This window comes from Dromaius novaehollandiae, chromosome 15, assembly GCF_036370855.1.
Source record: "Dromaius novaehollandiae isolate bDroNov1 chromosome 15, bDroNov1.hap1, whole genome shotgun sequence".
Classification (NCBI taxonomy): Eukaryota; Metazoa; Chordata; class Aves; order Casuariiformes; family Dromaiidae; genus Dromaius; species Dromaius novaehollandiae.
Genome location: NC_088112.1, coordinates 5,677,921 through 5,702,718, shown reverse-complemented (window position 1 = coordinate 5,702,718; position 24,798 = coordinate 5,677,921). Strand labels below are relative to the sequence as shown.

The following is a 24,798-nucleotide window of genomic DNA, read 5'->3' as shown; positions in this document are numbered from 1 at the left end:
AAAATGAATGACAGTAATATTATTTTTTAATATCTTTGATTTACACAAGTCTCTTAACTAATACCTTTTAAGATGCATATGCTGAAGCCGGAAAGATAATTGTAGTTGTGGGACAAAACAAGCCAGTAAGACTTTGACGCATCTCTCCCACCTACCCTCCACTCCCCCCAAAAAAGCCACTTTGCTCTCTCTGTTATTGGATTTTGGACATTCCTGAGTCTGGCCACATTTTAGCGTTATGCAGTGGTTTGTTGACTAAGAATCTTGGCCTCCACTTCCAGACATAGTATCATGTTCAGAGATTTTAGACAAGGATGCTCATGAAGTCTGATCTTCTGCACAACACAGACTAGACAGATGCATCTAGTATTGATTCACATGAACCACTACTATTACAATTTATCTAGAGTCTTTAGAAAGGTTATATATTATATATCAGACATTAAAGAATATCAGTCACACATAGAAAATAAATGACGCATGATCACTGGTATTTTTAATGCTATGTTAAGCTGCACCCTAAAATGAGCATTGCACCATGGTTCAGAGGTAGCCAGAGACTACAGCTAGAGAAAGATAAGGTTTTAGTCTGCACAGCTCAGAAGGCCTCACTGATTGTTACTGGCCGTTTTCAAAGTTTGTATTGATATCTACAGTATTATGCTACCATTTAACCTAGCTGCCTGAAATACAGCCAAGATCTTCATGGCTTGTGGACATTAACAGAACTCCAGCAGGATTTTTGGTGGAACTGCCCCATCTGGCAGCAACAAACCTCAACCAGCCAAAGCACTACTGCTACCCCAAGGAAATTTCACTTTTTAATCATTCCTTCTGCTCTTTTCATCATACAAAATTTGATTTTATTGTTTCTTCTTGATTATAACTTAATGTACCAGGTTGCAACTGAGTAGCAAAAATACTTTAAAAGTGAGTGCAAACAGTGAAGATTTTAAGCTCATTAATGTGCAGGAATCTGTCCAGAAACTGTCAAATTCACACATCTGTTTTCCATTTAATCCCACTGGAAATGACAAGTGTAGTAACAAGTAAAAAATTTAATCAGAATTTTAATGCATGGATTTATTTATTGTTTCCCAACACTTACACAATCTGTAGGTACTCATCCGAATTTCAAGTGACTGATGTTCTAAATTATATATGTCTCTGAAAAAAAAAATCACAGCATAAAGTACAAAGTTTTCATGTTGTATGTGAGTGTTCAAACATGCCATTCGAATGTAACCTCAGCAGAAGAGTTCCTTCTAATTGTGTAACTGTGTGTTTGATATACTCTTTCAACCAGTCATAATAGATATTATTGAGGTATTTGAGTACTTTCTTTAAACAAAATTTCACAAAACAGATGTAGACAACTTATGGGAAAATATACTCCAAAAAAGGAAACAGTTGCGATCCTACTAGGTTTAGATTAAAAAATTAGAACTCTAGTGTTATAACGAAAGCCAAACTTACTGAGAAGGCACTGTGATTTGTGTGAATTAGTGGGTAATAAACCCAGATTCACTGTCCATTTCTGTTTGTCTCGCAGTGAGAATGTGTCATTTCAGAAGAATTAAAATAAGCAAGGGAAAATGTGCAAGGAAGTCTCTTCATACGATAAAAACGAAGTGACTAAAGTGGATGACTCAGTTAATTGCATGTATTTCTACTAAGAATATTCACTAGGGCAGAAATAGAAACACTAAATCACAAGGGATATCTGGGAAAATTATTTTGGACAGGTAATAAAGTGATGTCAGAATGTCTAGGTCTTCAAAGCATTATCTTGTGTATAATGCAGCAACACTGCGCCCAACAATGGTAGAAATAGGGTAGCTATCTGCTCCGGCTCTTCAGCCAAGATCACAGGATAACTCAGGTTGGAGGAGACCCCTGCAGGACCCTCATCCAAACTCCTGCCCAAAACAGGGTCAGCTCTAAGGACAGACCTGGTTGCTCAGAGCTTTCTCCAGTTTGGTCTCAAAAACCTCCAAGGATGGAGACTGCACGACCTTTATGGGCAACCTGTTCAACGCTTCAAGTCCAGACTTCATGTCTTACTGCACCCATGCTATGTTACTTACAGAGAGTTATCATTACCTATCTTTTGTAGATAACGTTAAGGAAGAAAAGTCACTCCTACGAGTCTTTGGGCACCAGATTTGGGTGGAAGCAATTTGGGATAGAGAAGAGTTGCTGTAGGAACAGGAGCTGCATCAGCATTAATTTGGGTCCATTTGACCTCTGTGTGGCATAATGGAAGGCTGCTGCAGGAAGTGCAAAAACCCAATCGGTTACAGCTGTCCATCCACATGAAACCCGAACATGAAAAAATAAACAAGAAACATCCACCATGTACCTGGGAGATTTGAATGGCACTAGGAATAGCAGAGTTCCCTGACGTACGCACCATGTTCTTGCCGTGATTCAGACAAGGAAACCATTCTGCACCAGCACCAGGGGGAAGGAAGGGGAATGAACCCTCTGGGAAATTCAGGAGCAGGTGATTATTGCCATAATATTACAAATATCAAACAACATTCCAGTTTCCTTTCCAACTCTTTTGAGATACTAAAAGCTCTGAGACTTATGAAAACAGCTTTTTTTTTTTTTCTTAGTATCTACCAAAGACTGGAAACATTCACCTTTTCAGAATGAATAAAATAAAATACTGAAAATACAGTAAGCTATTAGGATGTCTTGTGCTGTATAATCAGCCACAACCATAAATTCACAGTCCTCATAGCTATTGCATTTTTCTGTGGGTTTTGAGTATCTCCAGAAAAGGAGACTCCGCAGCCTCTCTGGGCAACCTGCTCCAGTGCTCAGTCACCCTCACAGTAAAGAAGGTTTTCCTCATATTCAGATGGACCTTCCTGTGTTTCAGTTTGTGCCCGTTGCCTCTCATCCTGTCGCTGGGCACCACTGAAAATAGTCTGGCCCCATCCTCTTGATACCCTCCCTTAGACTCATGAAGGAATTACGTTTCCTAACCAATCAAGATTTATTAACTGTATTGAACCAAAAAAACATTTTTTTTTGGTCTCCATGCAGAGAGGTATCGGTGTCTAGTTTCCTCCAATATTTATTTAGTGAGGTTATTGCCATCACTGAAAGCTGAAATGATAGATTCCTGTTGGTTTTACCTCCTTGTTCTAGCACATGGTGGTCTATGACACAACGTGGGCAATACACCATCTGATCAGCAAGGACTACAAATGGTGGAGGCCACCTGTTAATTAGTCACATTTATCACTTGACAGCTCTGGATCTCTCTCTACCGGAGCCCCTCTGGAACGAGCAAACTTGCTCCTGAAATACGAAGTGTTTTGCACGGCAAACACAGATGGTGCCTCTTCTACCAGAACTCCAATCTGATGAAGATTATTTGGTTCTGCTTATTCTGTGTTTCAAACACTTGTGCTGGCTGACTCACCATTAGGACCTGAAGACAACTAATTCAGATGCTCAGACAGCTGCTGTATGAAACATACACATTTGAAAGAACGATTTAAACACAGAATTTTACTTCAAAATTCTTGAAACGGTAGTAGTGAGACATTTAACTTTACACTGCAAGTGTAAAGCTGTGCAGCAGAGCACGGCACTTGCTGCTGACCTGTAGAACTACCAAGCGACTGCTTGCAAGTCCAACAGAAAAGTCAACTATTGGTAATTACATAAGCAGACATACTCCATAACTGTGGCTTGGCCTTTGATATATATCATTTATTATATCAACAATATCAACATCTAGCTAGTCTCACATTTCTCAACTTTTCAGTTGAGCCAATAACATAAAACACTGAGTTTATCAGACAACTGGGGCAATCCCAACGGAAAATGATAACTCAGAGCCACAAGCTAACCTCAGAGATGCATTTTTGTTTGTTTACATGAAACACATCTAAGATCCTTCTCATGATACTCTGCTATAAACGAACAACTTTTCCTAATTGCATTATGTTTATAACAGAATCTCGACCCTCTATAGCCTAGAATAATTACAATCCTTGGTAATAATTACAGTAGAGCATTCCATCTCAGTTCTTCAAAAGGTAGGAAAATAGCACCCAAGTTTGGACCATATTTGTGCACAGCACCTTATATGAAACATGCTCAGCTCTGCATATGGTTCCACAAGTGTTTTTAAAAGACCAAAACCTCTGTTGTTTTGTATGCCAGATCTATTCCCTGATACCTGCTGGCATATGGCAGCACAAACAGCCAAGCCAGTGCAACACAGAGTGAAATGCTTCACAAGCAGAAATGCCACTGAATGTGAAACCACACTGTCTAAATGACTTTCATGGTTCATAAGAGCCTTTTTTTTTTTTTTTTTTTTTAAACCTTCAGACCCAAATCTTGTATCCCTTTAGGGGAAAAAAAAAGTATTTAGAGAGGTATATTTTTGAAGGATACAGTTCTGGCAAAGAACAACTTTACTGACACGGTCTTCTCAAATCCAAAGCATTGATGTTACAACTTTAACATGTGGTGAAATAGATATAAAAATGCAAGAAAATAACAAATTGCTTGTGAAAACAACCCCACTTCTCTTGGAAAATTTCTCTAGTAAGTCTTCCAATCTACTCATACAGAGAAGGGAGAGAAATCTTCGATGGTGGCAGAGAAACAAAGCTTTAATGCTTATTCTGCATGTTTCAGATTGTGCAGGGATTCCTGAACTCAGGAAACTAAGGAACCGTGGGATCCAACTTTTAGTTAATTCAGTAGCCTGACAGTGACTTAGAACGTAAACTTTAAAGTACAAAGTCTGGCAGTGATTTTCAATAGCCAAATGTGCTACAACTAGCACTCAATTCAATTGCCATTGAAAAATCCTTGGAAAAACGACATGGACCTGCAATGAAGTACTAGGATATTAAAGCAGTTTTACTGAATAGTGCTTCCCAATGCAAACATACAATTTCGGGGGAAGATTAAGATTTCTCATCAATACAGCATATTCACCTTGTCAAATACTGATTTTAATCCTTCGCAAAACAAGACCCTCCCTTTTGTAAAGATGTAATTCAGTTACTTAATTAACTCTCAGGAAAACAAGCTTTACAAACATCTTGCAGTGCTTCACAACTCAAATGCTGCAAATAGTCACATCAACAGAGGACAACTGATACCAATTAAAATTTCCCCAACGTGGTTTCTTGAAAGTGTAATGTAGGAGGGGAAGAGATTTTGTTATTAAGGAGAAGGAGGATTGCTCAGATTGATCAGATTGAACAAACAATTGTTTTGCTTTACTAAGCTAAAAACTACTTGACGTATGTTTTAACGAAGCCAGTTGGCTGCTACTTATACCTTCCTGGTTTGTACTACCCACGTAACGGTTTCTTCGTTCACATCACCATAGCAGGCCATAGGTAACTCATAACACTTTGCCCACAAATATGAGAGATTACAGTCAAAAACTTGCATTGAAATTAGTTGACAGTTACCGTTCCACTACTCACCAAAGTCCCTACGTTACTGCCTTCATCTCCTCGCCCCAATTAACCGCTAACTCTGCAAAGCCAAGACACAGGCTCGCAGCCGATCCGGCTGCCCTGCTGCAAAGCTGCCCTCCAGCACCGCTCTCCGCTGCTCCTTGCCTTTGCCACGGCACCGCAGGCCTCCTACCAAAGATTTGCCCTTCTACTGCATTTGCATAGCCTTCCTCTTCCCAAGCCAAAGTGAAATGAAGTCGAAGGCAGCATCTACAGGACAAGCCACAGTCACAGCTTTAAAGGATTAGAAGACGCCATTGTTTCCACATCAGACATGTTTTTATAACATAGATCATGTCTCCTCTTGTCATTCCAGTTCCATCACACACCGGCTTTTCAGCAGTCACCCGACCCTTTCCCACACCACAGCTTTAAAGGCTCATAAACATTATCTTTATTGTATTGAGAGTTCAAAAATTTTAAAACAGATGTGAAGTCCCTGCTGCCAAGAGCCTCCACGCAGTGTGATTCAATAGGATGTGGGTGCCGCGCGGCTCTCGAGGCAAGTCACCGAACCGCTGAGATCAACCCTCCCGACAGCTAGTTTGCTCCAGGAAAACAAAAGCAAATTAGGAGCATGAAAGCACTCTCCTGTCTGCCTGGGGCTATGCACGATCAGATGACCTGATTATAGACGCTTCTCATAAAAGCTCTTCCTTGGACAGCATCTGTGGACACTAGTGTGATGAAGAAACACTGATGGAGTTTCGCCTTTGCTTCTTAAAGAAGCAGTGTAAGGCAAACGGCTTCCACCACGCATCTCCCAGTGGAAAGAGATAATGGCAATTACATCGTGCACTGGGTGTAGCTACAGGTAGGTCACCTTTTTTTGTCACACAACCAGCAGTCTCACTGGGGCTTAAATTACTAGCAAGCACCTAATAGCCATGAGCCCAGCTACAGCAAATGAGCTTCTCCGGCCTGCGGGCCGTTCTGTGCTTTCTCCTCCCCCTTCCCAGTACTTGCTGCGAGCTCTTTGCCTTTGCTGCCCCATCTCCAGGAACACTGAGGGCTGCTTCTTCTCGCTGTCCAGGGCTAAGGCAACATTTTTCCCACAATGAAAAGTCAATTCATACAGCATGAGTATCTCTTTTTCTGACCCTGTGCCTCAGGTTAGCAGAGGGAGCGGAAGGTCTTTCGGGGGGTTTCCAGAAGACGGGCTGCTGTGCCCGATGCACAGTGAGGGCTCTGGCCACAAAGATGCTCCAAAACACCTCACTTGGAGTGCAGTGGCAGGGAAGGCAAGAGAAGGATGGGAATTATTGAGTAACTTGCGGTATAAAGTGTCCTACTGAAGAGACCTTGATTTATTTGGACTACTTCCCCAACAGTTATTTATCAGGCTCCCAAGTATTGAGACAAGACCGCACACCAGACAGGTACAAGCTGAGAACTTAAAGGGTGATTATAGCCCTGTTCTTGCTGGCTATTTAAAGGTCTTGAACTCACAGCTTATCTTTTTTAACTACTTATCGCTAGCCAATGTCACATTACACAGGCTTCCTCTCACCACTACCATCTGCAGTTCCACTGAAGTGGTTGTGACCACAACTAAATAAAAGCAAGGGAAAAGGAATTATTTTGTCATTTCCACTATTTGTCTAACAGATAACACAGACACTCTAAACAACAAGGCACTGAGACATGAAATCTTGTAAAGTATTTTATATATTCGTCTCCTAAATACTTTGAAGGGCGCTCAGCGCAGGCAGTCAAATCCTATGTGGTTTGAAAACAGATCTACAGCTTGGCAGTATCATTTGACATGGCTACAGATGCAGTGCAGCAGTTTGCAGGAGCAGTTTCCAGGGTGTTTAGGTTGGCACCGATAGGCCAACACGAGCCTTCCTGTTCGCCAGGAGAGAGCAGACACTTCTGCAGCCTCTTCCTTTGGAACGTAGCTCTGCGGGAAATGACATGACCTGTGCAACCGTAAGGATGTCTGAACATCCTATGCCAACAATGAGGACACATTAAAAAACGTTCCTCGATGATGAACAGAAATCCAGTTGCAAAACAAGATTTGAATTCGTCAATATGCTCCTGTAACTTAAAAAGGAAATATTGCCTAAAACCACACCGTAACCAATACAGTCTGCATAGCAACAGGCACGTAGTACGTGCTAGAAAAGAGCCTACAGAGCTGCGGCGAGGTTTTGGAAGGGGCGTCTGGCACTCCAGTGCCCCCGGCTCTAGTCACAGAAAGGTGCCACTGTGGCCCAGCTGTGGGCTCAGGTGCCAAGCTCCGCCAGAGAAGGGTGGACACAAGTTACAGGAAAGGTGAACGGGCAAATAGAAGTGGTGTATGTTAACTGGGATGCAAGTTACTTACCCGTGCAGTGCCAACACTTCTGTACAGCGACCAGGTATTAAGGCAGAACTTAAAAGGCAAAGGGTTTTAATTATGCCAGATGAGAGGAACTGCTGGGCTTCTGTTTCCACATGCATGTACCCACCAGGACTACATAGAGACAGACCTCCCTCCTCTTCCCTACAGAGAGGGCAACACAGAAACTAGAACTCATGATACAGTACAAAGCTGTTACCGCTTGAAAGCCGTATCAGTGGTAGACATGGCACTACTGCCCTCTCCTGGAAGCACTTCAGCTCTGTGTCACTTCTACGACCAGTCTTGAACAACAAGTTTTTCTACTCAAATTGCTAAAGATCTGAATTTTCCAAGCAAAAGTGTATGAATGGCATATCAGACAATGAAATGACTAATATTAAACAGTACGATAACCACACAGTTATGTATAAGTTCCTGGAACTGGTAATTTGTATTTCGGAAACAAAGAGAGGTATAGTACTAGGAGGTCGATACAAATTTTATCCAAAAACGTACCTGACTCTTGAACCATTCAATCTAACCCGAAACACTTCAACTAGAAAACTTAAATACATACCAAACCATTACAGCAGATGATCTGCTCTATGGAGGAGCCTCCAGGTACCATATGACACTAAAAAACAATACTCATTTCTTTTTTAAAACCAAAGTAAACTCTAATATAAAATCCCACTATAACAAACTGTGTGCAAGTTGGGATGTGCCTGGGGCAAAATTTCCTGATTTTCCTGAAGACATGCATTTTGCTCTTTGGACTAATGCCATCTCTTTTTTTTTGTTGGCTCTGCCCCCTCAGGGCCATGCACTATTCAACTGAATAACTGTGAGCTTCTCACTTGCAGGCAACTAGGAAGGAGCTTAATGAATCACAACATTTTGTTCATATTTTGCTTGGAGGAAGCATTTTCCACATTTTCTCCCTCTTCGTGAAGTTCACAGAAATTCCACCCAAACCCTGTATAACTGCTTTATTGAGACCAAGAGTTCACTGTCAGATCCCAGGGTTTCCCTTACCAACCCAAAAAAGAGAAAGGGGGCAGGGAAAATAAATGCTTGTATGGAGAGAATTAACTAATGAGCTTGCTGAGGCTTACTTATATTCCTCCAGGGACCCATGAAGACGAAGGCTCTGAATGGCGCGTGCGTATACACACAATCGAAGCTCACATTCTGTGGAATGCTCTTTCAACTATAAAAAAATTCCTTCGAAATTCCTTCTCAGCACTATAGGATCCACGGGAACTCAAATTCCCAGTGCTGCTCAGTGTCAAGGAAAGGGAAAGATACGTGGGAGAAGACAGAAAAGATCTGTGTTACTGAAAATGTGACTTCGGCCAGCCTGACAGCAGAGTAACTTCCACAGACCTTACCAATTATTTTTATCATTTCAAGTACAGATTAGAAAAATGGAAATCAATGCTCGGTTGCTAACTGTTGGTGCTTTGATTCATACATTGCTCTTTTTTGGTTCAAAGAGGTGTAAGGGATGGGGGGAGAAGAGCATTCTTGGTCCCCCAGCTGCATTTCGCAATAAGGATGGGTACCAATAAGGACAGCATGAAGCAAAATTACCGATGGCTTCTAAACTGAGAACTCTACTCATGTAAAAAACTTTACAAAACAAGGCAGAAACAATCCAAAGATAAGATACAGGCTTCCTTCTTTTGACTCTAGAGAGTTAAAAGAAACAGCTAGATCGAGCACAAAATCATCGAAGAACCACACTAACTGCTCAAATGGGATGGTAAGGCTGCAGAGATGTGTTCAGTTTCATATTTAGATCTATATTGAGTCAAGGAGAAATTCACTTTCTCACTTTACTTATTTCAAACTTTTTAATTAAAAGTTCAGCATTGTGGGATTCCAAAGAGAGAAAATTAGCTTGAAGGCATGCTCATTTGTAATATAAAAGGGCCTTTCATTAATCCCTAATTAAATATTTCTCCATGCTTAAATCAGCTAAACATTCAAAGAAAGAACAAAAACACAATTTCCAAGGAATTGCTATATGCAGCTCAGAAAAACTAGTATCTAATTCTACCTTTCCTTCTTTTTTCCTCTTTATTACTCTGACCTTTCCCTCTTTATTACTCACCATGCGGTGATGAACAATTTGCTGTCATTTTCAGAGACATTAAAATAACACAAGAAAACGCTGACAATTTTAGAAAAATCCCTTCTCTCCAAATTTATTAACATACTTTGAGAAAAAAAGTAGAAAAAAAAAGTCTTAAACTAAAGAAGAGCAAAGGGCTGCTATAGATGTACGTGAGAAAGATGAATACAAAGCTCTACATGGGTAAAGAAACTAAGAGAGAAGAGGAGGAATAAAGAAGCCAACAGAGCTAAAGGGGCTTCCAGAAAATCTTTCTTACTAGTCATTTTTTTCAAGCCTAACTTTTCTGGAGGTGTTTTTAATAACAGCGTGGTAAGGCAATATTATATTTGGTAGAACAGAAGATTAAAATGCCAACCCTCTTTCACATTCTTCATCTTGCTTTCACGTTGGCAGATCAAACAAACTACATTATAACATGTTTTTTCAGGCTTGTTATTTGTTGGGTAACTTTGCAGTGTTGTTAAAGAAATATATTTTACATTTAAAAAACTATTTTGTACATTAGTGGGGTTAAGTAAAAAATTCTGCAACAAAGTTCACACATATAAAACAAACAATTTGATATATAAAATAAGTGAGATATGTAGCCATCTTCAGCATGAGTCCATCTCTCAGCTTCCTTTCTTTCCTGTCTTTTTTTTTCTCTTACAAAACCTAGATCTTGTAGTTAGGATTCATGATATGGATTTCATTAATGAGCAAAACAATCTATAAATCTGAACCTCTAAGCATGAAAAATGAAGGAAAAGCTAAAGCAAGGGCAGCATGTTTCTGCGTGCACAGAGGTAACGACACCTCTCTGCTGCGAGCACGTCCCTCCCGGCCGATGGCTTTTGGTGTGCCACAAAGCCAGCCTTCACACGGGCTGCTGCCAGCACTTGTGGCATTTAGAAAATGCATCCCCTGTGGTTTAAGCAAGTTCTTGATATAGCCCTGTATCATGGTCAATTTTGAAGTCGCTGTCTTCTGCCTACCTATCCGCTTTCAGGCTGCAGTACGTCCGAGTGTCTCTCCCTCTGACAGATACAGCCACAACCAACCACTGTCCTCTGACATTGATGAGAATATGGTGCCATAAACTTGGTTTCCATGGAAAACCATATCAGTAAAGGTAAGTCAGAATCCTTATGCTTCATTACACTGTAATATTTTCATGAATATGCAAGGTAAACATCAACTTAACTAAATAACGTGCCAATTGCACAATATCCCATGCAGCACACAATGCTTTGCACGGCCCACACTCCCCCACGGAGGCCCGGCACGGACAGCAGCCAGCTCCGCGCTACGCTTCCCCCGTTTTAGGGAAGTTGCTGCATTCCTCACATTTAGCAATGCCACCAATATTAACACACACAGACCCTGTAAGTAACCGGTGGGTGAACTCCGTAATCATTACGGCTTGTCAAGCGCTGTCTAATGAGGAAAGCTACAGCTGGACAGCTAAGCGGACAAGGAAGAAAGTTCTTTCTCTACCAAATCTTAGACAAATGGAAAAAACACGTTTGGGGAAATTATCATCCTCCATCATTTCTGTCTCTGTCCTTCCTCATTTTCCCCACATCGCTTTTCTGTTATTTTCCTTGCAGCAGTTTAACGTGCTCGATGCAGTGCATTGCACACAGTCTGCCGTCTCAGCATCCAGAGCCCCAAACACGAGACCAAAATGGAAGCAGACTGAACTCCCCCAAACCCTCCTGTGCTCCAGGCATCACTGAAGATCGCTATTAAAGGAAACGCTTACCAGCAGTTGCAGTGCTGGATAATGCTGATTGACAAGCAATGACAGCGCTTTTCAAAGTTTGGCTTACAGGAACACATGGCAAAGCAGAATGAGATAGGAGAAACAGCAGCAATCGCTATTGAGAAATGAATTATCAAGTAATTCATCTTGAATATTATTTTCTCTGTTAGGGAAAGGAGAAAAGTTTATTAATGTTGAGACTGCAGACTATAACATTACATTCCTAAAGCAACCCTGAATGCGTCCTATAATTTAACTTTAGTGCAAATAAACATGCACCATCTCATACTTAAACTTCAATATTTCAAAAGTTCCTTAAAGTGCAAGCAGCGTTAAAGTGGATCAAGACCTATATACACCTTTTTCTGGATATTTTTTAAACATATCTTACATCACTGTGCCAGTAGTAGGAACAGCAAGCACAGAAATAGAAGACTGTAAGCAGATACAGGAAGAAATCAGAAATGTTGCAAAGTATGAAAACACAACAGTAATGGAAGACTTTCATTACCTCCATGGAAACTAGATAAATGTCATGTCAGGAGGCACTGCAAAGCCTACATCTAAAGGATATGATTAGCAACAGGTTCACTGAGCAACTAGTCAGGAAAACCACAAGCAGAAAAGTGACACTTAACTTAACCCTGAACAGTGTGTGGTACCTGGTTCAAAATGTTAGCATCAAAGAGCTGCACTGCAACACTGACCACAACATATTTGAATCCCATATCCACGTTGGAACAGCAAGAATGTAGCTTAGCGGATTTTTGGTTTAATTTCAAAACCAGAAACTGCAGAAAATGGAAAGCTTCTTTAAAAGGAGCTAAAAGCAGCAGTCAAAAGACTAAAGACCTTTGTTGGTGGCATGGAAACTATTTAAAGATGCCGCACTGAGGGTTCACAGAAAACATCACTTACCAAAAAGAACTTTAGAAGGACCAAAGTAAAGTCATCACAGCCAGAAAGTATGGTAAAGGACATGATAAAAAAAACAAGAACGCATCCTTAAAAAGCTTTGGAAGGTCCAAACAACATAGGAAGAATCATGAACTCTGGTAAGTTAGTTGCAAAAGCACAGTTAGGTGGGTTCAAAAAAAAAAAAAAAAAAAAAAAAGTCTAAGCAATAACTTGCAAAAGGCCTTAAAACTAGTAATAAACTTATTTTCCAAAAACAAGAACCTTGCCACAAAGCCTAAAGGACCACAGGATGGTCAAGAATACAAGTAACATTCAGAGATAAACCCAGAACAAAAAACAGAGAAAAACCCATTGTTTGCATCCATGCTCCTGGTGCAGGGAAATTGTCATTCCCGACATCTCTAAGTTTGGTAAATGCCGCAGGTCTTTCTAAAATTGAAGTATCATTAGACTACGAAAGAAATCAATCAAGTAAACAGCAAGATATTGTCAGCATGAGAGGTTGTTTACCCTAAAGCTCTGAAGGGTTTCTAGGATTAGAGAGTCAAACTTTCAACAGTGATGAGCAACTTCTTGTTTAAAACTGCCTTGGCATGAGGTAGCTAAAGGGCTGCCAATGGTTGTAGGGCAATTCAGGGAACTGAATTCAGAAGCCTGATGCCTATAGGCAGCAGATTGGTAGAATCTATAACAAAGAGCAGAATTATGGTCCTTGACATACTGATGAAGAGTCAATTGGCCTTTGTAAAGGGAAGTCATGCGCCACAAATTAATTGGAGTTCTTTGAAGAAATCAGTGGGTGGGACAAGTAAGATCTGTCCAAAACAGTCTACTAGGACTTCCCATGGGCACTCCACAATATCCCTCCCAAAGCTTTTTTTAAAAAAAGCTAAGCTGCCATAATCCTCAATAGATAAATAATTAGTTAAAAGAAGGGAGACAAGTGCATAGAAAGGCAACTGAGAGGAGCCTTGCAGAGATTTGTGCTAGGGTCCACACTTTTGAACATATTCATAAATGGTCTGGAAAGAGAGTAAATAGTGAGGTGACAAAATTTTGTTGACAATACTCAGCAATGTCCAGGCCAGCTGTGAAGACTGCAGAAAGAGCTCATAACAGTGAGTGTGCCACTGACGAAATAACAAATGTAACTCATGGCAATTAAAGGTAAAGCTACGCGTCAGGAAAACCAGACCCTAAATTCATATATTCAACAACGTGCTCCAAGCTTACCATTGCTGCTCAAGTCCCAGACCCATGAAAACTTCAGCTCAATAGCACTTAAAACAAAAAGCAAAACCAACAGAAAGTTGGATATATTATCAGAAGAGTAGAACAAAATACAAACAACAAGTCATTATGTTACATTGTGGTGTGCTCTCCTTCAACGCAACCCTCAGTATTGGTGCACTCACATCTGAAATAACTGGAGAACAACTGGGGAAGAACCAACTGGTAGAACTAGAAAAGGTTCAGAGAAGGGCAACAGGTAAGAAACATCTGCCACATTAAGATAGAAAAGAAGCAACTGAGAGGGGATAAAATAAAGATCTATACATTCGTGAGTGACAGGGAGATTGATAGGGTGCAGTTGTTCCAGAAGTAGGTGCCATCAAATGAACCAAGAAGGCAGTGAGTGCAGAAACAAACAGGAAGAGGCAGTTCTTCAAACATATGGCTAAGCTGTGACACCTTCTTGCTGAAAGATGTATGGATAACAAAAGTTAACATGAATTCAAAAAGAAACTGGACAAACTAACGGAAGAAACTGGAACTAATATTAATATCTGGAACTAATAGAGCTATTATTAGAGACCTGTTGCGTCAGGAAGTTTGGGAAGTAAAGGGCCGGAGACTGCTAGCACACGGTAGAGACTATAAGCACTATATTCTTGCCCTCCCCTTACGCTCATCTCCAGACACCTGTCATGAGCATAGTCAGAAACATATGTTTTTACGTAACAGTTGTTAAGTTAGAGTGGCTGCTGCTATTTTACATACTTGACTGGGCAGCCTCCAAAAAGGATAAAGTGTCTTAACACATCTGAGGCCTTGTCTATGGGCTCTAAAACACATTTATCACTGGAGGCCTATTTAGCGATGAAGCACTAACAAAGACTGCCCTATATTCGTTACTCCATCAAAGTCAGATGGAACTATCACTTCAACACTCCCGTGATCCTGTTGCATTACAAACGAGGTAATAGCAAAAAACGTGTGGAAAAAGTCGATCTTTATCCCAAGCCAAGTAATTTAGTGCAAACTTGAAATCTATAGTTAGACATGGCACCCTATCCCCTCCTTAGCTCTTAAGAAAATTTAACTAAAAGCTGAAAGGTGATTCACATAAAAACCTCACCAGAAATGAAGTCTCACTTGCTTGGGATTCTGGGCATTAACACATCATATCCTCACTAGTATTACAGGTTTGGAATCGATACACATGACACCAATGATAAAGAACTCAGCACAGGTAAGATCTTCAGTACAAGAGACACTTGCATGTGCAACCCTCTGAACCTCTCCAGTGAATGGGAGGAGAGGGTCTACTCAAAGACATGCAAAGAGAAGATAGTCTTCAAGTCAGGGAGCAGAGCAACATTTCATAGAGGACACTATCATCAACTGCAGTGAACAGAAAATGTTAAGACTGGCAAAGAATCTTGTCCTTGTTTGGTAGCCAAATCCCATTATTTTTTAATGCCATCTGTGTCCCTCAGTTACTTCCGAAATCCCATCCAGAGAAGCAGAGATTAAGTTGAAAGACTTAGAAGAAACCAAAAACTGTGGTGACGGCAGGTTGAGCCAAGTAAAGCAGACTTTAAGTTCAAGTGAAAGAGATTCATCTTGGCTGTACTTGAGATACTTAAAACAACTGGCACTTCAGATGAGAAGTAACAGAAAAGCATTTGTTGAATTTTACATTTGACTTTGGGGGAAAAAAATCTCAAAAACTGTAAATATGAGCTAAAAGCTTGTTCAACACATATTCGGCCATACTAAAAAGAGAGAGGGGGGAGAGAACTTTCTTATATAAAGAAGTCAACCTCAGTCAACCCAATCCAGTTGGCTGGATTTTCACTGATACTACACTTTGATTGACATCTTCCTGAAGGCTTTGTAACCCAGCATTGCAAAATTATTCTACTTCAAATCTATGTTACTAATATTTGGGTTTCACTGCCCAAAATTAATGGAAAAGTGAAATGAAAATATAGCAAAATTTTCCCACCATGAATGAGTTTTGGAAGTACTTTTCCCATATTAACTAGCTGGTTAGTTCCTACTGCCATAACACAATGGAAGCAACAACATTTCTTTACTAACATCCTTGCACCTAGTGATTCAGGTGCAAAGCAATCTAAAACTCATCTCAAAACCACAGGAGGAAAAATGACTAGTGAGGTACAGAGGAAAATACAGAACTACCAAAAGAATCGGGCCATATGATACATGAGAACTGTCTCTCTCAGTTTTTTTCCCTCCTTTCTTTTGCAATTTGATTTCCTAAATTGTCTCAGATGCAGTAAAGGAAATGCTGGTAACCTTACCCACCTGTTCGGCAACGGAGATGGAAAAAATAACAACAACATATATACATTTTTCCACAGAAATTACTAAATGCCCAAACCATAACCCAATATTTTCTAGAGATCACCTTGAAACCATTTCATCCTTCCATAGCAAAGGTGCAAATGTGGTTCCACTTACAAAGACTTAAGAAATATTGAGCAAGAACATTGGTTTCATTTACCTCCAGTGGGATTTGTAATGTCATTGTGTCACTAATTGAAACGTTAACATATAGCGACTAGAAAAAAAGCAAGCAACTAAACAGCTAACTACTATTTTTTTCTAGTCTCATGTTTTGCTGCAGAGAAAATAGCTGAGCCTGGCGTTAGGCCTGTGAACGCTCTGTCAAATCAATCAAAGGAACTATAAAGATACTGGAGTCAAGCAGTACCACCAGGGGACTTCTTAAGGCCTCTTGCCAGATATAACAAGAGTAAATATGAAAAGTTTAATATTCTAGGAATGAACTAGTGTCAAGTCTGCAACCAGCAAACACACAGTACCTCAGCAGCCTCGTACGGACTAGGGAGCCTGCACTCTCCCTGGAAAGCTACTTCACTGTAGTTATCACATCTTGCTCTCAGAGAGACTTCTCGCTCATAAAAAGCCTTAGCAGCCTGTAACTATGCCTCGCTTTAACAAAACTGTGCTAAATCATCAACACATCACAGGACTTGCGTATTTTCACACTGCTAGTGAAATTTCATTCAGCATCTGCGTCTCTCCTCCATCCTGCAGCTACCTCGCTGCTCGGAGCAGTGCCTTGGGACTGAGGCTGTCACCAACAGGACGCAGGACGGAGAACGGGAGGTGGGACCAGGGGACCTCCCCAAGGTCCCTTCCAACCTGAAAGATTCAGGGATCTGTTTGGTTCTGGTATCAGCAGCTAGATTTTGTCATCTTATTCCAGCTAACAAATGAATCATCGTTCAGGTGTCCTCCAGCGCCTGTGCTTGACCCTTATTTAAAGATTTTATTTCTTTTTGGTTCCATACCAGTCCGGATTAACCACAGTTACTACTGTAAATTATTGCCATAGAACACGAACTAGTAAGACAGGTACCGAAGAACCAAGGTTGGTAGGCTTCATGTGAAACTTTCTTCATTTTTAAGCATTTGTCCCAAATGAAGTTCTAAACATGAGTTTTGGCAACTACAAAAAAGAAAAATACTATAAACAACAAACAAAATTAAAGCTTTAAAGTAAAACATTGTTTGGAAAAAGATGCTGCTAATCAGTACTGGTTACTAACTGATGCAGGATGAAAAGAGCAAAAAGGCAAAACGGACCCAAGGCAGCAAGCAACACAGCAACCACACAGCGAGGGAATTACTGTGCTTTTGACCAGCTGCAAAATAATGTTGCCTCCTTGTGCATGGCCCAGTCTTACAATCTACAGACTGCACTACTTTTTGGTTAAACTGAATTACAGTCTCATTCAAATATTCAAGTCCTAGGTAAAGACCTTAGGGTAAGCAGGAGCTACAGAATGATTTTCTTCTCTGTCCATCAAAGATTTTCTTAACAGTTAAGCCATTTACTATTCAACCACCAATGACACACGGCATCAGTCCATGACCTATTCCAAGTACCTCTGTTACAGCTTTCAATTAAAAAACAGTATTAATGAACAGATAACAACACAGGAAAAATAGTTCCTAGGCTAGGGCAAAGGATATGTCACAACTGCATGCACACTAAAAGGACAGGGCAGAAGTGACAGCTCAGTCAAATGATACGTGCATTTCTACAGCAACTGAATACATTTTTAATGTATACATAATCTTGCTGCTTAGAAGTCCCGCAGAAGACAATCCAAGAGAAGGGGGGATGGAGGTGGGATTCAATGAGCATTAGCTGGGAATTAACTACCAAACCTCAGCCCAGCGCCTCAGACAGGGCTCCCTACGTACCACAACGGGAGTTACGGTTGACAAGCCAAGAGGGACTGCCGTGAAAGCTCCTGCCAGTACATTTCAGCTCTAATTATGATCTATAATAATATTTCACTGAGCCCAAGCCTGTAGGAAAATAAATATTACTTAGTAACTGATATGGCTGGGGAGGGGGGAAGGCCCAAAACTTATCCTTTCAAACACTATTTCAAATTCTCTGAAGCTCAAAACTTGTTTTGTACCTGGCCATATCACAGTTTCCTTGTATTTTTAGGCTATCACAATTATAAATACAATTTAACACTTAATTAGGATAACATTAATCATTATATTTCACACATTTAAAAAAAACCTTTTCATTACTTTTTTAGTGGGAATACAAAACATTGTATATAACTATGGAAGAAAAAGATATAATACATCATGCAGTCGGTGATACAGAAACCCAAATATTAATGCAAGAGCAACAGGGATCTATCTCTTCCTGTACAACCTTTAAGCGTTCTCATCTCAGGAAGTGTACTAATCATAACACATATAAATACTGTACAAAAGTGAGATTACAAAGGACATATATGGACTAGCATTAAATTTTGGTCTAAAGTATGTTGAATTATCTACCATAAACTCTGTAACCGTCAATTGGATTTACCACATATGTCAAACATATGTTTAAGCCAAACCAAATCCTATCATAACTATATAAAAACACGGGAGCAAACCAGTCCAACTTCATATAAGACTGTTAATTCAAAAGACTTATGATGCTTTACAAAGGAGCATATATATTTTATACCAAACCAATTAAAAGTAAAGCAATTCCCCCATCCCAGCTTTCAAGTGGTGGACCCTTTACAGGACAGGACAGGATCTTGCCAAAAGCTATGCCAAAGCTTGAAATAATTAGCTTGTTGCTGTCATTAGAAAAGAGACTCCATGTAGCCTTCTTTGCTTGAGTTTAGGGACTTTGAAAATCAACGTTTTCTCAACCAGAACCTGAAGGGCGAAGTATTGTGGTGCACTGGCGTTTGCAGGTGCTCTGTGCTGATAGGCATACATACGCACGTCATGACAACGCGCTACCATATACGAGAGTAGCAGCTGTCAATCCAGAACATAAAGCAACATCAGAGGTTTATACAGACATTTTGATGACATTACACTCAACTACACATTAAGAGCACAAGGCCACATAGTGTCCAGTTTTGTCTGCGCTTTTATTATCTGCCAAATTTTGTTTTTGCTATGTAAAAAGGAACTAATCTGGTGCTGTGTTATTTCAGTAATAACACCCCAAAACTATGGCAAAAATGGCTGACAAACTACTTTTAATAAGTTTTTATGATAAAAGTTTGACAGTTAAGTTGCAAGTCATTCAGCATATTACAAAAGCTGCTAATTTTTCTTCTTTTGGGAAGCATTAGAAATATTTGGTTTCCATACCATTCCCACTGCAAACCAGCTATTTTCTTTCACAGTGCCAGACCCAACATTCCTTACAGCCTTTGAGGATTAAGTCACTTTTAGTCTTTATCCCACACAGGAAAAATAAAACCAAAATCAGCACAGCGAGCCAAGCAATCAACATCTTTTGATAAAGTTTTATAAAGGAAAGACAGAAGGAATATAGCGTAAAAGAAATTTCAATAACATACTAAAATTAAGCTTAAAAGTTCTGATAACTCTGTATTCTTGTCTGGCAAACACCTCGCCCAGATTCCTCCAATGCCGCCTCCGAACCGACATGAAACCCTGCTCTAGGGATCTCCTTTGCAAAGCCCCACAAATGCTTTCCCCAGCATTGTTTATCAAAGGTAATAACAATCCTCCTAAAATAGTTTAAAAATGCCAAACCCAGGTCTGAAAAACTGTTAGACCCCTCAGGAGAAGTCTTAGTACTGAGATATATAAAAAGTATAATATTTTACTCCCCAAATTATCTGGTGCCAACCTTGGCATGGGTACGCATTCCAGATTTTTGAGCTTCTCACATCCATTAGAGCTATAAAACTTGTTTTTTTCTTCTAAAAGAAAGCTTGATTTAAGTAACAATTTGATTCTAAATGTGTTCCAAGCGCGCACAAACCCACGGTGCTAACACGCAATTCCTCTTTGCTAAAGGTTCGTCAGTAACGATGAGGTGAATTCAAGCGTTTCATAAAATCTTTGTTACTTTAAAATCTATACTCCAGAGACCAAAATAAACTACTATTTCACAGAAACATCAGCTGCCAGATGAAGACGTAAAGAGCAGCCATGGTGGTAAGACTGACATATCGTTAGGAAAAAAAGACGGATTCAGTACCGTGGGAGCTGGATGACTCCTCTGCTGCAGGCAGGCACTCGAGCGACGCGCAGCCGCCGGTGTGAGCCGTGAGCGTCGGGGTGTGGACCGCCGTCACTGCTCGCCCGTGCTCACCAGGCCGGCTCCCGAACAGCCTGGCTGGGCTGACTCCAGCAGGAAGTCAAGAACAGCTTCTCGGGTTGTGTGTGTCTTTATTAGCAGCCAGGAGAGCGGCTGCCCCCCTGGCAGGAGGCAGCCGGCGAGCGCCCGCCTCAGGGAAGGGAAGGCAGAGGGAAAACGCCTGGGACCAGAGCGGGAGCAGGTGCCCGAAGGCGGCTCGAACCGCTGCCCAGCCTCTGCCTGTTGTGGGTGAGCGGTAACACGTTTTCACCACAGCAAGTATCTAAAACATGGCAATATTATTCAGCTGCAACCAAAGCACGCGTTGCCACAGCTGATGTTTGTCAAGCGTACTGCCCCACGCTGCCTTAGGGCAGCCTCACGGCGGTCAAGCCTCAACGCAGCAGTCTTTCGCAGGCTCAGGGCGATAGCAGCATCCGGCGGGGCAAAAGCAACACCTTTTTGCTCATAAATCACTGAACCAAACTTTTGGAAATTGCCACTGCTTTAATACAGATTACGAGCTCAACAGATTTGTGGCCATATGCTGAGTGAATCACTGATCTCAAGCAGGCACGAGGCCTACTGGAAGCAGCAAAGGAAGGGAAAAGGCAACGTATTTCTAAATCCTTTCTTTCTGTAAATTCATATTCACCCCCCCCCCCCCCCCATAAAACTGTGGTTTGAGGTTTAACAATGACAGTCTCCAGCTAGGAGAACTAAACAGAAGTGTATCTTCCTCACAATAATTTTATCAATGAAAGTACCAGACTGGGGGGGTGGAGGGGGGGAAACCTCAGTCCCATTCAGGTTGCAAACAATCACTGAAAGAACTAAGGTCACACTGTACAAACCAGTGAGATTCACAAAGGTCCTTACACAGCATTTCTAGGATGATCCAAAGCTAACTTTCCAACATCTGTAAGTGTCACATAAAGGACAAAAGGTCTGTGAAATTGCCGCCTGCCGCTGCGTGTACCGGGGTGACCAGAGCTTGGCAAATCCCACACTACTAGGGCAGAGACTTGACTGTGGCTACAGCGGCATCCGAAAAGACAGCAGAAGGCAAAACACACAGGATGATATTTGGATACTTATAAACTAGATTTGTATTAAAAGGGGGCAACGCAGCTGATGAGCCCTGTCTGAGGGTTTGCTTTGGACAATTCAGCTGTTTTAAAAGAGCTGAAGAAGCTGACGCAGCAGGAACACAGACAAATCCCCACCAGCTCACAGCTAATCTCAATCCTACCTTTCTTGGGCAGATCCCGATCCTGGGGCTGGAGAGAGGGCCAAAACCTGTTGCTGGCACCCACTGTGCTGTGCCTCCTCCAAGCCACTGAGCCCAAAAGCAACCCCATAAATCAGAACCTGCCCATTAACTCCCAGGGAACAGACTGGCATTTAAATGTTTTAATGAGATCCCAGCTAAGATGCTGCTTGCCATTACTGAAATTTCAGACATCCCTTCCTGAATTCACCTGAGGCAGTATACATGCTCTGCCTTCTAACCCCTTTACAGAGCACATCCGCGTTTAAGTCCCGAAAGGTTAATTTATTTCCCAGAACCTCTGAAGAAGAATTCTCAAAATGACAGTATCTTTTTCCTCAAAAAGAAACGCTTTGAGACAACTTAAAACTCATTAAAAAAAATACATTGCTAGTTGTGTAACTAGCACTCACTGGTTTCACAATCTATATATTCACTGAAGGCATCCAAATTCACCTATGGCAACAAAGTCTAAAGCCTAGCTGGTATTTGGAAAATTGCTCCCTTGAAGGCACAGGTGCCAGTGGCCAAAACAAAGGGCTCTATTCTGAACGTTTAATAAATATTAAACTACCAAAAAAAAATTAATTCATTGTAATTCTATATACTGATTTGACAAACATTAATAAATACATCTTTTTCGATTTAAGTATCAAACATTGAACTGGCCAGAAAACAAACTGAAATTTAAATGATACATTTATGAATGGATTTATAAATACTATAATGATTTTCCATCAAATAAGGCAGTGATTGTTTTAGGTAAGAATGTACCTGGATTTCTATTATAATTTCCATTTCCATCCGGCATTCCCTTCTCAATCTCCCCAATGTATTTTCAGATACTGAAAAATTCTAAATTGATTTTTAATCCAAAGAATACCTATCTTGAAAGCTGCAGTGAGATCAATCCATGTTGTACTTTCATTTTTTTTGTATTTCATTTTTACAGCAAGATTTTATTGCTAGGGGACTACTATTTTTTCCTGCGCTATGCAGTAGTAACTTGTCTCCTCATTTACATAAAGCATGTGGTCCCTCTCAAATGCTTTACCAGCACTGCCACGTGCACCTCACCCCTTACCGCAGTCTATCACAGCATCACTCCAGCCAGAAGAATCCCAGGAGGCCTCCAGTGCAGCCTCCTCCTCCAGTCCTCCAAGGTCAGAGATTGTCCACCATCTCGGCACTAACTGTTCCTGGGCTCATTTATCCTCTTCATGACATTTTCTTTCCTTATATTCAGTTGAAATCTCTCCTATTTCAACTCACTGTATCTCCTTCTCCTTCCATGCCCTTCGGTGAAGACTCTGGCTGTGTCCTCTCGCTGACCTCCTTTTTGGTCCTGGCAGGCTGCTATTCTGTCCCCCTGCCCAAAGCTGTCTCGCCCCCAGGCTGAACAAGCTCAGCTTCCTCAGTCTCTTCTCACAGAAGTACAGGCCACTGACCAGCCTGGTGGCTCTCCACTGAACTAGCTCCAGGTTATTAACAGCTTGGAAGCCCATCTGGGTTCCCACAGGACTACTCCAAGAGTCCTCCCAACAGTTCCCTGAATAAGCTGAAGTCCGGGGTCTGCACTCCGCTACATGCCTTCCTCGCTCCCCTTGGCATATTGAATGCCATTGCTTCATGGTCACTAAAGCTAAGGATGCTCCTGATGATCACACCCTGACCGGTTCTTCCCTGCCTGTGAGCAGCAGGTCCAGGAAAGCCTCACCTCTTGTTGGCCCATCCAGCATCTCTGTTAGGTTAAGAAGCTATGCCTGACAGCCTCCAGAAACCTCCTGCCTTCTTCGCCTCCCAATGGGTTCCTTTCCAGCAGATGTCGGGGAGATCAAAGTCTCTCATAAGAAGCAGGGTCTGTGGTCTGGAGACTTCCACAAGTTGCTTGGAGAAGACTTTGTCCCCTCCCTCACCCTGCCACTGCACACAATGCCACCCTCACTGGCTTCTCTGACCCAGACCAGCAAGCTGTCAAGGAGCCTGTCCCCCTTTCTGTAGAGGAGCTCTGTCCACGTGAGCGGTTCCTTCGCGTAAGGGTCAACCTCCTTTCCTCTTCTTCCCTGCCTGTCTTTGTGGCAGACCCTGCATCCAGCCATCACCACACACACACATGGCTGTATGACCTGCCCCACCACACTGTAGTCATTCCAGTGATGTCCTAGCTATGCCTCCACAGGCAGATGTCCTTTTGAAGTAGAAATCAGAACCAATCCTAAACCTCATGTAGACCAGCAGGAACAGAATTACTGCCACATTTCAATATCTTGTTGCTAACACAGGCTGCACATGCGAGCCTGAAAGAGGTACATTTATAAATTATGTGGGAAACTGATATCTGGGGATGCTATACAAAGCTCAATGTTCCACTATAATAATGCCATAAATGCAAGTTTGGTGAGCAAACCAGAAACATGAATAACCTCAAGTCATAAGATCACTAGAATACTGCTTATGGTTTTTGGAGAAGCATAACTTATCAGACTTACTGGTTTTTTGGTTCATCATCTTTTTCTATACCATGGACACCTACTAAGAGACAATAAGCTCACTTGGCTGACCAGCCCCAGAGCCAAGCTGAACGGCTGACTGTGATTTATGAAGCAGCAAGCTGTGCAGAGTGAAGCTCTCCCCTTGTGAATTTACTCCTGAGCCGTGGAAAAATATAATGATAAGGAATACACATTAATAGAAAACTAAACTGATGGTTCAGTTATTGCTTTTACTATGGCATGCTACCATAGTACATCATATTATTAAAATTTCAGCAAGAGAACCAAAGACATGTGGCAAGTTGTATTTATACATTCTAATTATGCAATTAAGAATCTTGCTACAGCTGTTTTAGCAATCATTGCAGACATTTGCTTTATGCGCAGCAAGGGATCACACAGAGAAATCTCTAATCCTGTAGGAAGCAGAAAACACCTTTCCCCTCTGTAATGAAAATGGCTATCTGCGTTAAGGCTATTTCATGTGGTCTGTGCAGGAGACGGCTATTGCAAAAACAACAC

At 41.3% G+C, this 24,798-nt stretch overlaps 1 protein-coding gene across 2 annotated transcripts in view; it reads right to left on the bottom strand.

The window, feature by feature from the left end:
- Window positions 1-24,798, bottom strand: part of SLIT3 (slit guidance ligand 3) — a 509,126-nt gene that overhangs the window by 314,677 nt on the left and 169,651 nt on the right. Inside the window, exon 1 of one of the 2 annotated variants that reach the window (XM_064520837.1) lies at window positions 20,416-20,546. The exons of the other annotated variant lie outside the window; for it this stretch is intronic. The gene's annotated coding sequence lies outside the window, so the exon portion shown is untranslated. Of the gene's footprint in view, window positions 1-20,415; window positions 20,547-24,798 lie in introns of those variants that run through there. 2 annotated transcript variants of the gene reach the window in all.